General features: G+C 53.6%; 1 long non-coding RNA gene across 1 annotated transcript; it reads right to left on the minus strand.

Annotated features, from left to right (window-relative positions):
* Positions 1-12,011: 12,011 nt before the first annotated feature.
* LOC135319279 (uncharacterized) lies at positions 12,012-17,166 on the minus strand. The gene is made up of 3 exons (XR_010377738.1): positions 16,894-17,166; positions 14,505-14,543; positions 12,012-12,707 (listed from the first exon to the last, which is right to left on the minus strand). It is a non-coding gene; the product is annotated as an uncharacterized LOC135319279 (long non-coding RNA).
* Positions 17,167-18,161: the final 995 nt, after the last annotated feature.

Here is an 18,161-nt window from a genome sequence, read left to right on the forward strand (position 1 = left end):
CTCATTTCCTGCCTCTGAAGATTCGTTTCTCATAGGTTCTGGAAAATTCTCAGCCTTTTGTCCTTTGGTTACACCCTCCTGTCCGCTCCGCGTTACCCATGTCAATTTAGTGTACTTTTTTTTCTAGGTTCTGTTTGTTTCTGCAAATCTGTCCGGGTTGTCAGGGTTTTTTTCCATAGTCTTATGATTTTTTAAAATATGACATTATAGTCTCTCTGCGGTAGCTCTCCTTCCTGAGACCAGGCTCCTGGCGGTCTCCGCCCATGGTCTGTTGCGCCTGCTGAGGTTTGCCAGGGCGGGTAGGAGACTGTAACTTCAGAGGTGAGGATGCGCTACATCCACCAGTCACGGGAGGTCCGAAGGAGCTGCCCTGAGCTTGGGTCCTGCCAGGGCCATTTCTGTACAGTTATCCACGGGGTCCCATCAGTACCACCCACCAGAGATGACCTGTCATTACGCCGTTGACTTGAGGGCTCCTGGACCACCCGCGTGGTGTCAGTACAGCCCCCGCGCCACGCGCTGGTGAGCGCAGGGCTGTGAGATGACAGGGGCCCTTGTTCTTCTCCCTCGGTGGGTGGACAGAATGCTTCCTTATAAACCTTTCCCTAGAGTTCCCTGAAAGCCCTCATTCCAACCAGCACAGACCCAAGGCCTCATACTCAGTGTTTCTGTGGACCTAAAGAACCCAACCTAAATGAGAAAAATTAGAAGCCTAAAAACCCAAACCTCCCCCTGCCTGCCCCAACTCCCAGGAGCACCCCACATCACTTCACTCATTTTCAGTTCCTGCTTCTTTTCTCCTGGGGGAATCTTTTTTACTTTCTTGTGAGCTCAGCTTTGCATGTAGAGAAATGTTTTGTTTTGTTTTTTAATACTTTGTTCAGCATTTCTAGGAGCTTTGAGATAGAAGTGTTTTCAGGTCATCTAGTCCGCCTTGTTGCAGGAAGTGGGGACCCACCGAGACATAACAGGCAACAGCGCCAATCTGACCCCCCCCCCCAACCTGGGCGCCAGCAGCCCAGTGCTTTAGCCTGGCCTCCAGAAAGCGGTCTGGCCCATCCACTCTGTTTCCCATTGCTCTCTTTCTTTTAAAAAAAAAAATTTAGTTTTATACAATTTTTAAAGGTCATTTTCCATTTAAAGTTGTTACAGAATGCTGGCTGTATTCTCCATGTCGTGCAGTGCATCCTGGAGCCTGCCTTACACCCAATATTTGTACCTCTGAGTCCCCCTTTACTGACCCCCCTCACTGATAACCACTAGTTTGTTCTCTGTGTCTGTGAGTCTGCTTCTTTTGTGTTATATTCACTAGTTTGTTGTATTTTTTCAGATTCCACACAAAAGCGATATCATGCACTATTTCTGTTTCTGACTTACTTCACTTAATATGATCTCCTGGTCCATCCACGTGGCTACAAATGGCATTATTCTATTCTTTTTTATCACTGGGTAATATTCCATTGTATATATAAACCACATTTTCTTTATCCATTCATCCGTTGATGGGCACTTAGGCTGTTCCCATGTCTTGGCCATTGTAAATAATGTTGATATGAGCATTGGGATGCAAGTATCTCTTTGAGTTGGTGTTTTTGTTTTGTTTTGTTTTTTTACATAAAGACCCAGGTCCATCTCTCTCCTCCTAACGCCCTGCATTCCAGCCACACAGACAACTCGCAGCTCTCTGAGCTCCACGCCTGCCCCGCCAGACTGGGGCTGCTCCGTCTTCTTCTCTCATTTCACACACAGCCTGGCTCCTCCGTAAAGCCCACCCCAGCCTCCCCCAGCGTAATGAATCCATCCCTCTCCTCTGCTCCCACTACATTTGAAACTATCTGCTTTAGAATCCTTGTCATATTGAATGAAGCGTTTTCACGTCTTCAGTCTGTTCAGATCTTTTGGGGTGCTGGAGCCAGATATCACCCATCATCCCCGACACGCAGCCCCATATGTGGCACACGGCAGAACCCCCCAAGTGCTACAGCAATTGTCTCAGATAATGAGGCCATTCAACTCTTGCCTAGAGAAATCAGGCTTGAAATTATAATACCTTTGTGTGTTTTAAGCTGTCTTTTTTTTTTGAGAATCTCCCCATAACTGTGAATTGTCGGTGGTGCTAGGTTGGTCACAAGGCAGAGCAAACAGGTTCAGTCTAGCCTCTGCCCATCATTCTCACGAGATGCTGGTCCTGATTCATGACCAAACGCCACCTTGCTGACTGTGTGAGTCGTCGCTCCCGATCGCGGACAGACGGTACAGCTGCCGTAGCCCCGCAGCGTGGGGGCCGGCGGGGGGCGAGTGTCCACCGAGCACATGAATAAATGTGACTGAGTGTGCAGTGGGTGCTATGATGGAAAAGGGAACGTTAGTCAAGGTGCAGGCAGAGGAAGTCAGAAGATGTGCCTGACTCCACCGCTGGCCTCAGGGCTTCGGTTGCGTCGCATTCATCTTTGTAGGCGCCTGGCAGGTGGACACGTTCAGCGCGTGTGGACTAAGCAAACGAGTGGATGAGTGAATGAAAACAAATCATGTGCAAACTGAGTGAATGGGAACATTTCAGATCTAGAGTTACGGGGAGACAGAAACCAAAAGGCCAACATTTTGGATAAGAAGGGGAAAATCAATTTTCCTAAATCTTTTGAGTTTTGCTTCATCCATGCCTGCTAGCCTTACCTGTCTGACTCTCCTGTCCATCTATCCATCCATCCACCCATCCACTTATCATTCATTCTCTCAAGAAACATCTTCCAAGCATCTTCTGTGAGCCAAGCACTGTGCTTTGGGCTGACAGATCTTAGTTTTGTGCTGAGAAAAACTTGAGGCTCTTCTAGCAGTAAAATGGTACCCATGGCAGTCTGGGAGCTGATATTTCTCAAAACTTTCATTCATTTATTCATTCATTTATTCAGCAAGAATCTTGGAGCACATCCTACCATACAGCAGAGAATTTATGTCTTATTTTATGCATTGATTCATTCAATAAACAATGTTTAAGCACCTAGTAACTGCCAGGCACAGACAAGATCTCTGCTTTCAAAGAGCGCAGTGAGGATCGCGGTACGGTTTGGGAGAGAGACCAGTAAGCTGATAAATACACTAGTGCAGAAAATGAGGAGACAAAATACTGCTGGGCTCAGAGTGCGCCTGGGGGACTGCACAACACACACGGCACACACGGGCCGTTGTGGCCCCTGCCCTCCAGGGAGAGGGCTCCCAGGGAGCGGAGCTCCCGCCAGACGATCGGGGTGCAGCCTACCTGGCCTCCTCGGGGAGTGCACAGGGGCGTGTGACCTGGCCTGAGGGCACAGAAGCGGGGTCGTGGAGAGAATGGAGCCAGACGGGCAGCCCCCACATGGGGGCCTTTCTGCCCTCACAGTGTGTCACCAGGGACACAGCCCCTGGCCCTGCGGTCCAGGCTGGCCCGCCTGCACTGTCTTCTGAGAGTGCGAGTCTCGCCTTCAAGCCATTGCAACGGAGCCCGCGCTACGGCCCCTCGGTCAGGAACTTTGACTCCCCACTGACCTGGTTTTGAACTAATGACCCAGAGGTGAACGACTCCCTATTTCGTTACTAGTCCCCCGCAGCCACCGCCCCCTCCTGCAGGCCCCCAGTGGGAGGGCTTGGTGAGCAGGGGGACAAAGTCCAGCCAGAGACCCTGGACCCATCAGCCAGCGTGTGCACCCAGCTCCGGCCCCCAGCCATCTGGCCTCCTGCCTCCCCACCCACCCCAACCCCATGCTTTCGCCTGGCCTGACTGAACAGGTTTTGGAGGAGGCCAAGGTCACCATGGGCCGACCTCCACAGATGGATTCAGCCCAAGAGTGCAGCTGTGGTCCAGCTTGACCGTGAAGGCTCAGGGCCGACACACTCCTTCCTCGGGGGACACTTCCCCCAGATGAGGTCTGAGCCTCCACCAGTTAGGGTCTGGCTAGAGCCACAGACTGTGGCTTGACTCCCCCCACTCCTCCCCATTTCCTTCCAGACCCCCATCTCCTCACTTCCCAGGCCCGCTCCCCGAGACAACCTCATCCCTTCTCCGCAGTCACTGTTCCAGGGAGAGGCCCTCCACCCGGGAACCTGGGTGAGTGCTGGTGGGGAGAGCCGCCACTGAGCCACACTCCAGGGGTCCAGCAAGCGCTGGTCCCCACCGTTCCCTGGGCCGTGGAGGAGCCCAGCCCTCCTGGACCACAGGCTGGACGGTCCCCGCCGAGGAGCCGGGCTGGCTGGTGGATGCTCAGTGGGCTAGTGGTCAAGGCACCAGAAGCACTTAACTCTTGTTCTGATGGGCATGTTTGCTCTGTGTTTCATGCACAAAATACATTCTTTTTTTGTAGGGCTTAGGATACAGGGAAATGGGAGTGCTTCATCTTTTCTAAGAATTACGGCCTTAACCACCACACTTTGAATTCACTTCTGTAAGCATGTGTATCACACATACTGAGATGGTCCCTCACACACCTGTTTCCTCCACTAGACTATGGACTCCTCAAAGACGAGGGCCCTTTCTTACCCATCCTTGGGCCTCTCACTGGTGACTGAGGACGACAGCGACGCAGCCAGCCCGGAGGGAATCCTACTTCCATCCCTGGTCTCTTTGGATTTACTTTAGAGTCTGTTTCAACTGTGGTCATCCCCAGTGGTCCAGACACTCAAAATAATCTGGGATTTCAAAATTGTAGAATAGATAAACAATATTGTACTGTTTAGCACAGGGAAATACATACAAGGTCTTATGGTAGCTCACGGAGAAAAAAATGTGACAATGAATATACATATGTTCATGTATGACTGAAAAATTGTGCTCTACGCTGGAATTTAACACAACATTGTAAAATGATTATAAATCAATAAAAAATGTTAAAAAAAAATCTGATGTGAAACGATTAAAATCAACATTTGCTGAAAAGATAGTCTTTTGATTTACACACTGGTGAGACAAATCCTGCACAGTATCACTTATATGTGACATCTAAAAACTACAACACATTGGTGAATATAACGTAAAAGCAGCAGACCCACAGCTGTAGAGAACAAGCTAGTGGTACCAGTGGGAAGAGGGACGTGGGGAGGGAGAACGTAGGGGTTGGGGAGTAAGAGATACGACCTACGAGGCACAGGGCGAGCTGCGAGGAGACGTTGCACAGCACAGGGACTGTGGCCAAGGTTTCATAGTGACTGCGCGTGGAGGATAACCTTTAAAACTTGTCAGTCACTACGCTGTACACCTGTAACATGTAATATTGTACAGCAACTATACTTCAATCTAAATGTTTTTAAATTACAGAGCAAATTGAAATGAAATGAAACGGTGAGCTTCAAAACTACATGGTGTTCCATTCGGATGAAGCCAGCTTGTCCCCAGTCGCGAACAGTAACGCTCAGATTACACGCGGGGAGAGAGGGGTCTCGCCCAGTGTCAGCCGCAGCACGTTTCTTGCGGTCACAGAGCACAGCCTTGGCTCCAGCGCGCCGTCAGGCTGTGCGTCTCCCAGGCGCTCGTCCTCCTGCAGCCTCAGACTCAGCCCTGGAGTCGCCAGGCTCAGACAGTCGGGAACCCTGAAAGGGCACTGTGCCCTTAGACACACGGCCGGCGTCTGAGCAGGGACTTCAGAGGGGAGCGCCTGCCCTGAACTTGGTCCCAGTGCCGCTTTCCCCGCCTTCCTTCCCAGCCTTAGCTCACGTCAGGGAAACCACGCGTCACGCGGGCTCCTGCCCTGAGCGTGGACGTGCCTGCTCCGCCTGGAGCGACAGGGCCAAGGCCGCACCGGGAGTGAGACGCCTGCCTGGGCTCCTCCGGCACCGACCTCTCAGCCTGGGACTTCTGGGCTCCGAGTAAGTCTTTCCTTCCTCTCTTTTCTCCCTTTATCAGAACTTTTGTCCCCTTCATTCCAAAATTCAGCCAAATTTCCACCATCCACCGCCCTGCTCACTGTGCATCGGGGTTACTTTATCCACGACACCCCCCTCCCCCTGCCACCACCCCGTTCTCTGGGTTCCCTTGAGGAAGTCGCCACGCCTCCCCGTTGGGGCTCCTTTCTTCATCGCTAAGTGGGGAAAGCGCAGCTAGCTGCTTTGAGAGCTGCCCTCCGGTTTGGAGTGCGTGTTCTCGGCACGGTGTTCCTGGCTCCCAGCACGTCCCCGGCTCCGAGGCAGCACTTCGTAAACACTTGGTGCCTTCGCGGGTGAGCCCCATGATGTAATGAATCCAGCCATCACGACCTCCTGGAGAACGACGAGGGGCTCAGCTTAAGTCCCGGCTGTGTGCCTCGCTGGCTGGGCGAGCCCGGTCAGTGGCTTCTCCACTTTGAGGCCAGAGAGGGAAAGAGCGGGCCCCAGGTCACACAGCCAGGAAGGGCAGAGTCAGGGCCAGAGTGCAAGTCTTCTGACCCCTCCTCCTAAGATGCGCTGATCGGGTCTTTTCTAAATTGGGAGGGGGCATCAGGGGTCCCTTGGTATCACTTTTCCATCCAGACTCTGGATTTAGGGCAAGAAACACAAGCTCAAGAAATGACACATGACTTTAAGAAAGGGGGCCTCCCAGGGGCCTCTGACCCACGAGCTCGCTTTACCTGCCGTGGGGAGATAAGCGGCCACCGAGCGGGCTGAGCCGCCAGGCGGGCTGAGCCGGGCCAGCGTTTCCTCCAGGAGGCAGCTCGTGTCTGGGCTGGCGGCAGACCTGGCTGCTTCTGCCACCTCCTAGGGTGGGAACCAGAACGCAGAAAGGGGTCTTGCCAGCAGGAGCAGGGGGCAGAGCAGCTTCCTCTGATGGAACCTCCTGTGAGGGCAGGGAGGCCTCTGTTCTTGTCAACAGGCCGTGCACGGCCCTAGGGGGTGGCGGGGGGTGCCGGCTGCTGTGCGGGCCTGGGACGTCCCTCCTGTAAGCGGGTCTCCACCTGCAGCTCCCCCCTCCCCTGGGGAGGACTGTTGTCACCTTCTCCTCGCCTGGTCGCAGGCTGAGAGGTCAGCACCTGAGGAAAGACCCCAGGACACCGATTCCTGGGTCACACCCTCACTGTCAGAGGCCCTGGTGTCGGGGAGACTTCAATTCACAGCCCACTGTTGCAGATCACTGCCTGTGTGACTTAGGGCAAGTTATTTTAAAAAAAAAATTTTTTGTAGGGGGAGGTAATTAAGTTTATTTATTTATTTTTTAAACAGAGGGACTGGAGACTGGACCCAGGACCTCGTGCACGCTAGACACACACTCGGCCACTAAGCTATCCCCACCCCTGCCAGGCTAGCTATTTAATTCTCTCTCTGCTTTGCTTTACCCTTCTGTAAAATGGGCGTAATAACGGCTACCTCGTGAGACTGTTGTGAGGATTAAGTCTACAACATCTCTAAAACACCCAGCACAATGCCAGAAACATAATAAATGTGAAATAAGTCCTTGCTGAACAATTCTGTGGTGTCATCAAGTTTCCTGGGGGCCTCGGGTCTTTCCCAGGCCCTTGGATGGAAAAGGAGGCGGGCAGGACAGGAAAAGTGAACTGGGTTACTGGACCCCCATTAGCCAAAGCAAACGCTGTTTCCTGCTGTCAGTGTCTGGTCCGCGTCTAAGAGAAGGCTGAAACCTGCCCTGACTCAACCCCCTCATGGGATCAGTGGGAAGCGGAGGCCCAGGGACCTCGGGAATGCCCCCAGCTAGTCCAAGGTGGCACTGGAGGCGACAGGCTGTGGTGTCTGAGAGCGGTCTCTGCGGCGATGCCACCCGGCCCAAGGGTCGGCCCCACCGCTGACGGGTTTTGCTCTCTCACGCTGGTCACTCACCTCTCAGTGCCTCAGTTTCCTCACCTTTACAATGCCTGCTTCTAAGGGTTTTTGTGAAGCTGAAATAAAATTTTATACCTAAAATGCTCAGAGTGACGTCTGACGTGGCGTTAAGCATCAGGGTTGATTTTGAGAACACCTGCCCCACTTTCCAGGCTAACAAAATTCAACTGCGAGTGGAACACTGGCTTTCATATCCCTGCATCCTTCACGGCAACCAGGAGGCCTCGTGGGGTGAGAAGAGCTTCAGCAGGCGGTGACCGAGCCAGAGACAAGGCTCACGTCTCCTCCCGCCCTGGCGGTCCCCGCCTCGCCGGGCACCCTTGCTCAGAGTGGGAGTGGGAGCCAGATGGAGCTGAATGAAGGGGGAAAGCCCCCGGAGGGCGAAAAGAAGCGACTGGAAGAAAAGTTCTATTCTAAGCAATTTCTCCCCAGCAGACATCCCTGGGGGTCGACTTGTGGCACAGGGCTACGTGGGACCGTTCGGGTGCCATTCTGACCACTAGGGGTCAGTGGAATGTTTGCTATCCTTAGAGGGTGGGTAATGTCCACAGCAAGGCGCCACACGGTCCCACCACCGCTGTCCCCTTTGTGGACCTGGATTTGGCCTGGTTTCCAGGAATCCAAGGCATCCACATTTGTCCCCTGGTTCCCTCTGTGAGCAGGTAGCTTTGGCAAGGCACGGCTCTGGGCCAAGGATGGAGAGACCCCTTTCTCCTTTAAAGCCAGCCGGCCCAAGTGTTCAAGGTCGTCCATACCCTGGTTTTCTAACAAATGCAGTCCAAGCTCCTCCAGGGCCTCTGGAGGTACCCTCCCTGACCTCCGTCCTTCCACCCCCAACATCGCATCATTCGATTCTCTCTGCCCTCCTCCACTCGCTCTCCACCGTCCCTCTCCCCATCACAAACCCATCCTCATGACTCCCACCCGTTCTCCAACGCTTCTCCCCCTTCCACAGAGCGGGCGCCGAAGGGTCTCCCAGGGCGAGCCAGCCGCTCGGGGCCGCTCGGGGCCGCTCGGGGCCGCCTCCCCCCGACGCCGTCTGTTTCCGCCTCACAGTGTAAAGCCACGCGGGCGGCTACGCGGCTTCCGAGAATCACGCCAGAGAAGGGCATCCTCTCTCCGTCCTGATCAGAAGAAACCATGGCTTCCAGCCCTGAGACACTAGGATTGAAAGGGAGGGACCCAAGATGGAAACATTAAGCCACACTCAACAGGCGTGACGGCTGGGACCCAGAGGACGTTTGGGAGAACGGAAGGCAAGCTGGCTGAAGGAAAAGCACCCTAACAACGTCTCTTAGCTCAGCTCTGACCCAGTCCCTGGGCTTCCTCACCGTGACAGCTGGGTGCGTCCAAGCAGGGCTGGAGAGGGGGCTTCCACCTTCTCAGAGAAGGCGGAGCTCACCAGGAACAGAACGCTAGCAGGCCCGCGGGTGTGAGAGCGCACCCCGGGGCGGGCTCGGGCACAGATGGTACAGAACCCGTGCGTGGGGACTGGAGACACGGGCGGCCCGGTCAGAAAGCGGCAGCGAGCTTGGCCCAGCCGCGTCCGCACCCGGTGCCGCGTGTCTCCGCGCTCTGCTGCTTTGCAGGGCGTGCGAGCCGTGGAACTAGAGACTCAGCCGAGGGGATTCCTAAGCCAAGTGCTGGAGGAACAGCTTGGTTCCTCCAGACTCTTCTAGTAAAAAGTGGGGAGACAGACACCATGAAGATGAGATTGTTGAGCCAGAAAAACAACCCAGAACTTGGAGGTTTTAGAAATTCCCAGCCTGTTCACACTGCAAAAACGGCAGAAGTTCAAGGAAACACGTGGGTCTTGGAACAGAAATCAGAAGCACAAGTCGCGATCTTTTTCAGGGTCAGAGGTCACCCAGGTACTTGGGTTTCTGAAAAGTGAGGGTAAGTGCCAAGCGATCAGGCACCTCAGGAGTTTTCCGGAATCACTGCCTTCACAGGATGTCTTCCCTGGCCTCCCACTAGTTTCTCCCTGAAGGTTTAGCAACTCAGTACAACCCAGAAATACTCCCGGGGCAGCAGCACCCACCCAGCGCCGTCCGCACAGAGTGGGAATGAATACACATCCTTTTCCGGTCCCCACTGAGGACGGAGGGGAGACTCCTGCTCCCTCATCCGGGCCGCTCTGTGGGTAGCGATAACCTTCACAGTTTTTCGGGTCCTTTTTACTATCTTCACTGAGCCTCACAGCAAACCCTGGGACATGTTTGGTGCCATCATCCCATCCTACGGATAAGAAAATTGAGGCTCAGAAAGGTCAAGTAACTTGCCCAAGGTCATTCCACTAATAAATGGAAGAACCAGGCCCCCAGCCCGAAGCATCTGACTCTAGAAATCACACACATCTCTTGTGCTAGACCAGCTCTCCCAGCATATGAGCACGTGAGTGTGCCTGTGTGTGCGCGCGCACACACACACATGTGCACACAAGTAGAAGGCAGGTGGCAGAAGGACCGAGGAGTCATTTATTTCTGTCCCTTCAAAGTCTTCGAGGGAAAGTGTCACACCTGGGGTGGGAGGGGTTGCACTTGCTTATTAATAAAATAACAATTTTTTAAAATTAAGACTTGTGTTTATAAAATACGCATTTTCTCGAAAAATTCATTCATTCCTTCATGCATTCAGGAAATGCTCAGTGTCTCTTTCCTGTGCTAAGTTCCGGTGGGTGGCGTGGGCCGTCTGGACATCAGACCAGGTCTCTGCACTGGCCCCTGTGCTCCAGCCCCTGTCCTGGGGTCACCTGCCCCCAGGTGATGCTAACAGCGAGGGGATGGGGGGAGGTCTCTAGGCAGCCTCGCCAGGATTCCCGGTGGCCGATGGAGCCTTTGCCTTGGCTTTCGGCAGTGACAGGAAAAGAATGTGCTTTCATTCTCCCGAGGCTCTACTGGGTGTGGTGGGTGCCGCTGTCCCCGGGAGGCTTCTGTAAATAAAGCCTGGCTAATCTCCTTAGCCGGGTGGTGGTGTCAGCCGGCTGGGAGCCCGCAGGAGAGCAGCGTCGCGCCTCAGATTCCCCGGATTGTTCAGAGTGGTGGGTGAGCTGCCCGGGATCCCACACCAGCAGAGGGGCCTGCACCAGCTTGCCCCAGGGAGGGCCGCGGGGCGCAGGGTTTCCTCTCGGTCTGCCGATCCGGGCGTGCTCTCTGAGGCCTCTTTGCCAGCCCGGAGGGGCCGAGCAACCCTGCACGCCCGGGCGGCTGGGCGGTCTCCAGCAGGGCCAGCCTCACCGCTTCCTCCCGTGGGGGAGCTCCCGGGGCTCCCAGGAGAAATCCCCGCTCCCCAGCCCGAAGCCCGCATCACCGGGTGACAGACGTACCCAGAGTGGGCATCTGTGGGTGTCCAGGCTTGTGCAATTTGCAAGCCCTTCTTAAGAAAAAGAACACAGACCAGAGGGCTGGAGCCTCCACCGGGCTTGGGAGGGGCCGCGCCGCGAGGGGCCTGAGGTCAGCCGTGTCCGTGTCTGAGAAGGCCCCTGGCGCCCACGCTCGCCTTCTCAGTCCCTCTCTCTTGACTCCTACGTGGGTCCCTCCAACCCAGCCAACACCTCTGCTCAGGCGGCATCTTCCACACCCTGTCTGGCATTTTTATGCTTCTGCATGATAAGTCTACATGTGAAATGACCCTTAGCTCCTTGAGACACTCGATTCAAGACAATTATCCTTGGAGTGACGATCTTTCTGGGCGCCTCTGCGTGTCAGTTTCGTGTTAGACGCTTACCCCCTGCGAGGCAGGGGACGATGAAAGCTCACTCTGGTCCCCGTGAGGCCTGCATCTCAGAGGCGTCAAGTCGCTTGCCACTGGTCCCAGGCTCAGTAAGTAGCCCAAAAAAACAGAAACAAAAACGCTGTAATTTAAAAATCACATCTTTCTGACTTCAAAATCTAAGCTCTTTCTTTCTACACCAAACTGCCTTCATTCTTTCCTGTGCCGTCTGTAACGTCCCCCACGTGCACACAGACACACTGCAGTCTTTTCCAAATCATTCATACCTGGGCGAGAACATCTCTTAAAAGGAAATGGGGCCAAATACTTGTAATTTGGTCCCAGAAAAATTCAAGTCTTTGTGTTACCACCACACTAGACCTCCTACATGTTTACTTTTAATGCTCGTTAGTGGGTTGTTATGTCATTTCTGCTTTCCGCGTGCAGACCGCCCACATGCCTACCAGTCGGCTACACCGCAAAGATGCTGTGGGGAAAACCCTCTGAAAGGCCACGGCGTTCGGCTGTCAGCATTCACTTTTGTCCACCCATCTGTGGGTCAGCTGGCCTTGGCTTGGTTTCTGCTCTGCTTGGTGTGTTTCTCTTCCCCCTTGGGCCAGTGGTTTCCCAGGGGACATTCATCTCAGGGCAAAGACGGGCACCCGAGAGGGCCAGCCCCCCCCATCAAAGCACGTTCAGGGCTTCACACATGTCATGTCATGTCTTCCAGGGCGTTGGCCCAAGAAAGTCACACAGCCAAGCTCAAAGCCCAGGGCAGGGACGCCCACCCTGCGCAGCAGGAGGCCGCGCGAGGGCAGAGGCGGCCGACATCACTGCAGGGAGACCAGCAGTCAATTGTGTGGTGTCAAGTCTGAAAGAAAGACGCTCCCAACGCGTCTTCAAGCTCTCAAAGTAGCTTCCGGTCCATTCACAGGGCGTCAGGGAAATTCTTTTCAAAAGTCTCCAAATCACTTTCACTCCAAATGCAAATAGATCTAGGCTACAAGCCTTTTTCAGAGAAGAGGAGGAGGAACGTGGCCAGCACTGAAAACTCAAAAATGCCGGTGACCCAACTTCCGAGGCAGAGCAGACCGTGGAAGTCGGAAGCCACTTTTCTGTAGGACTCCCAAGGCACATGGCTGGAAGCAACTCAAGCTCACTTCCAAGTCTCCGGGGCTCCCCTTGAGTAGGGGGGGCACAGAGGAAAGCCCCCACCTCTCCACCTATAAAAAATTAAGGAAGTTCTCAAGTCATCTGATTTCAAGTGAGACAATTTGCATTCTTTCCCTGCCCCGTGCTGTGATTAAAAGTTTAGTGTCCTACCTGCATTTGAAGTAGCAACCTGTCTGTTAACTTGGACTAACCCTAGCCTGGGGGGATGCCAGGTAAACAGAAGAAAGCAAATGAAACTCACTCCAATAAAACAAAGGAACAAAAGTTTAAAAGAAAAAAAAAAGCACTTTGGAATTCTCCAAGAAGAACCCCATACTTAAGTTATCAGGGATGCATTCCCCTTGGAAACTGTTTTGTCATTGTCCCTGGAAATCAGTGTCAGTGATTACTTTTTTAAAATATCTTTTGAGAACTATGTACAGTAATAACGCATTTTTTAAAAGTCCAGAAATAGACGCACCAAAAAATAGGGGATTATTTCTATGTCATGGAGTCATTAAGCAGTTTTTAATTTCTCCGTTATTTTTATTTTCTGTTTCTCCTCTATGGGCCAGGTGTTAATTATATAATAAAAAGAGAAAAAGATTAAAATACAAAAAGGAACAAATTAAAAATTTTTCTTTTTTAGAAATGGCAAATCATGGAGAAAATGCATCTGTGACGTGTCCCCAGGTGTATTCTGCAGACACTGGTTCTCCACGTAGTCATAGTTGTGCAGAAGTGGTGATGGGTTCCATGATAAATAAATTTGGGGAGATCTGTCTTAGACCAAATTAAAACTTAAAAAAAACCCAAAAAACTGCCAGAGTCAATAACCAAGAAGGCAGAAAAAGCAGCGTTCCCAGTTCTGCTAGACTGATGGTCCCTTTTTTCAAGAAACAGCCCTCCAGAGTACCCTCCTTGGGGGTTGCTGTTGGAGGCCAGCAGTGTCAAAGCATCAGTCCTGGTGTAGAGATGACCGTCATGGAGGAAAGACTGGTGCGCTGGACCAGTGCTAGCCAGGATGCCAGGCAGGTCTGTGTTGTCCTCTCCTGAGTTTAGTGGACCCTCTCCTCCTCCCCCAACCCCACCTCCCATCTCCTCCATCCTGCACACCCTCCCCTCTGTCATCACAAAGCTTCGGGGTCAGAACCAGGCTGGCGGAGTGGACACTGAGAACTCCTCTGTCGAGGCTAGATCCTGCTCCCCTGTGCTCTCGTGGCAACCTGGGCTGTCCTTTTACATAACATACGTTATTCACTCACTCAATCCGTCATTCGTTCCAAAACATGGGTCTTATGTGAGCGAGACACTGTGCTAGGCACTAGGGAAACAGGTAAGAGAAACAGACACTCTGCCGTCCTGGCCTTAAATTCTATCTAAGAGAAGTAACAGTGCCAGAACCGGTCGGATGGGTCATGAGTTAATAGCCGTTAAAACTGGGTGGTGGCTGCGTGGAGTGATTTGCTCTCTTCTTCTTTTGCAAATGTTTGAAATTTCCCATAGAAAGGGTTTTTTTAAGTAAATGAAAGAATCACAACATTGAATGCAAATGTGCAACTGTGGTGAGGATTCTGAAGGGGAGAGATGGAGTCAGAAGCACCGCAGGTGGGGAAGGGTTTCTCAGGTGAGGCGGTGGATGAGCTGATCTCTCGGGATGAGGACAGTGGAAGGGCACCTCCAGCGGCGGGGACGGCAGGACCGCAGGGATCTCTGCAGAGGGAGCACCACACCCCAGGGGCTCAAGGAAGCCAAGCGGTCCAAGCCCTGGGCTGGAAAGAGGATGCTGGGGGGAGCCAGAGAAGCAGGAGGGGCCGGACCCCCGCGCTAGTCTGGGACCACCAGGGGAAGCGGTGGGTCCTGCTCACCTCAAGCCTTGCATCGCCTCTAGCGTCTGTGCAACAAATCTGCAAATGAATAAAGGAAGATGAGTGAAAGGACCAAGTCAGCCGGAGGAGCCGGTGCTGGGTGCAAGCCGGAGGCAGAGCCCTAGACCGTCCTGTCCTTTAGAGGCCCGCTTCCCCGGCCTGTCCCCTCCAGCCCCCGAGGTGAGCAGCAACGGGCCTAGAGCCAGGCCTTCCTGCTCTGACCTTTCCCTCCACGTGGAAGCACCTCCCCCTGAGCTGTCGGGGGGGGGGGGGGCCCGGCCCCCCCCTCGCCCTGCCCTCACACAGGGGACAGGAGGGGCGTTTTCGGCGAGTTTGGAAGGAGAAACTGGGCTGCCCTTTCTGCTCTTTTTCTCTCGGAAGCCAGCTGCCCACGCAAGCGTGCTCTCTCCCTGCTGCTCCGCGTCCTCGGTTTTACGAGGGGCCTGTCCCCAGAGGAGGCAGCAGAGAGCTGCTGTGACCGAATGGGCCGTCCCCCCCGACACCAGTGTCTCCAGCCGAGAGCCCTCTTGCCCGTAGCTCTAGAACGCTTTCCCCAGTTTGTCAACAATGGAGGTGAGCGTCCAGCCCCAGCACGTCCTCCTCTGCCCTGCTCCTCTGCTGGCCCTGGAGCAGGATGGCGCGGTGGGTGCTGTTTATTGAGTCAACACTCCGACTCTCTCTCCTAAAGAGCGTCACCCTCGGGGGCTGCCAGCATCGACTTGGCCACCTGTCTAAGACCCCAGGTCACAGCCTCAGGTCCCCTGAAGCTTCTGCTTAAACTTCCTGTTTCTTTGCGTTCAGTCCTTGCTGGAAGATCTGACTCTCATTCTTTTATTCATTGGTTTAATAAGCAAAGTGGAGAAGGTTCCTTCTCCCACAGGGCTTACAGTCTAAAGAGAGTCAACAAGAAAGAAGCCAAGAGAATTTCAGAGAGTAATGACTACTGTCAACGTAACACAAGGGGGGTGCAGCTCAGTGGTAGAGCGCGTGCCTAGGTGCGGAGGTCCTGGGTTCAATCCCTGGTGCCTCCATTTAAATAAACAAACAAACAAACAAACAAACAAACCTGATTACCTCCCCCTGCCACCAGAAAATATAAAATATATTTTAAGAAAAATAAGAAAAGCGATACAAGCCAACATGATAGAGAGTGTCTGCAGGCAACTTTAGACAGTGGGTGGGGAAGCCGTGTTGAAATGGAAGCTGAAAGGCCAAGAAGGAAGCAGCCATGTGGATGTCTGGAGGAGACACATTCTGGGCAGAGGGAACAGCATGTGCAAAGGCCCTGCAATGGGAATAAGCTTGTCTGAGAAAGAGAATTAAAGACGCTATGGCTGAAGCACATGGGAAGAGGGGAGCCCGAAGTTGGGGAGACAGGGCCAAGCCCCATGGGGGCTCATGGTCTGGGGGGGGACTGGGGTGTCGGGCAAATCTCTGTTGGTTGCTTTCTTGGCCAGGAGCTTCCAGAAGCTCAGTGCTCTGTACTCTAGACACTGCTGCCTCTACCTTGCCCCTGTTTTGTAACACATCAGGGGGAACCCCGGGCCTTTCCCATGGTTGTTGCTGTGTTCGTGGTGGGTCATCGCTCTTGTCACATAGAAAAGTGAGACAGCTGATCAAGAGGGGCCCCGAGTCTGAGGGGCCGCCCTTGCAGCCAGTGCCAATGTTGCTCGTCGGGTTTTGGTTCATTTGCATTTGTTTTCATTTTTAAGAATTACAGTAAAAGGTCAATGCCGAACCCAAACAAGGGAGTCACAAATAGTAGAATTTCAGGCAGTTCTACGGCAAAACCTTGGGGATTCCTTCAAGTCTGCAGACTAGGGTCATGGGCAGGGACAAGCGGGGAACAGGAAAATGCAGTCAGAGTGAGAGAGAAAAGCAAAAGAAGCGCCAATTATTTCGGTCAAAAAGCAAAGATACTGGTGGTGCATCTGTCAAAGGGAGAAGTCCACGGGGATGGCCCAGGGGAGTCTCCCCGCCCTCAGCTGAGCCCTCTGAGATGGCCCGAGGGGCGGGGGGGGGGGCTGCAGGGCTGCCTTTGGAGTTCCTTGTTCAGAGTGGGTCTCGGGGATGTCGGTGTGGGGACCATTCTCACGCTCGTGCTGGAAGATATCCCACCGAACTGAAAACACTAGTTCTCTCACCCTGCCTTGCCAAGGACCAAACTCCAGGCACGCGGGCCCACGGGAGAGGGGTGCCCCTGGGAAGCCCCATCCCCTCCAAGCGGCAGGCCCCGCCCCTCCCCAGCCTGCTGGCTGTTCACTTCCTGCAGGTGAGGAAGAGGTTTTGTTTCTAGAAACGAAGCCTGCCCGCTGGGAGAAGACGTCAGAGGCTAGAGTCTGAGTCTATCACAGGGCAGTTGGAATTCTCCACCCTGCTGCCCCCGAACCTTAAGAAGTCCTGGGATCACGGGGGCTGGTCAGTCCTACATCTTCAGAGACTTTCTGTGAGGTGCCGCCTGCTCTTCTAGGAGCTGCAAACTCTCTGGCTTCACACACTTTCTAGATCGTCGCTGTGCAGACGTTCCCAGTATTGTTTGGAGCGCTCCGTCCTTTGATCTGGGTGCCCTGCTATCAGGAGGAGAAATCAGAAAGAAGCATCCTGCTTTGCTACGGAGCCAAATGAGGAAGCACTGGACCGCTGGCGGGTCCCCCTGGCTGGCGGGGCCAGGGCCCGTTTGGCAGGGAGCCCAGCAGGGGGTGCTGCTGGCCTCGGCGTCCCCCCACTGAGGGCTCTGTCTGCAGAGTGCAGCCTGAAACCCGCCATCCAGAGGGCGTGAGAGAGAGCCCCCGGGGAGACCGGGGAAGCCAGGAACCAGCGTGATCAAAAGTGAACACGGTGCTGTTACAAAAGGCAACGGCGGTGTGCAGGGACGTGGGGCCGGCCCCACTGTTTGAGTTTAGTCCCTGTCAGAGCTTGAGGTGGGATGGGCTTTCTGAAAATGCCCCCTCCTCTGCCTCTTTTCCAAGATCAGTTCATCTCCATCCAGCAAACTTCTACTGACTGTCTGTAAGGGTCCAAGATGACTCTGATCTGATCTCTGCCCACAGGGAGCTCACAGGGGGCTGTCAGAGGCACCCAGAGTGGGGTTCCCAAAGTCTGGCTGCCAGGCCAATGTGGCCCAAAGCCTGGTTTTGTAAAGCCTGCCAGATTTTTACATTTTTTTTAATCAAAAGAGGAATTGTATGTTGTGGCAAGTGGAAATTCCATGATATTCAGATCTCAGTGTGCATAGATCAAGTCTTATTGGAACCCAGCCATGCCCCCTGGGTTTTCCTGTGGTCCAGGGTTGCTTCTGCCCTGTGGTGCCCAAGGTGAGCAGAGACCACATGACCCACTGAAGGCTGATGTGTTTGCTCTCTGACCCTTCACTGAAAAAGTTTGTTGACCCTTGGACTAGAGTTATGTCTCCAGCAGCAATAATATAAGGTCATTTCCAAAGTTAAGACAAACCCCATGCTGTCTAAGCATTCTTGGTCCTCTATTATCTGTAACAAAAAACTCGATAACTTGGTGAACTGCCACTCTGCTGTGCTTATGTGGAGGTTTGTTTTGTTTTGTTTTGTTTTAATATTCCAGGAGGGAAGGACTCAACCTCCCTGAAGAAGGTTCTGAAGTGAGATCAGAATACGTACAGGAGACGAGCATCCTGGGTGA

The sequence above is a fragment of the Camelus dromedarius genome, chromosome 25 (assembly GCF_036321535.1).
Source record: "Camelus dromedarius isolate mCamDro1 chromosome 25, mCamDro1.pat, whole genome shotgun sequence".
Lineage (NCBI taxonomy): Eukaryota > Metazoa > Chordata > Mammalia > Artiodactyla > Camelidae > Camelus > Camelus dromedarius.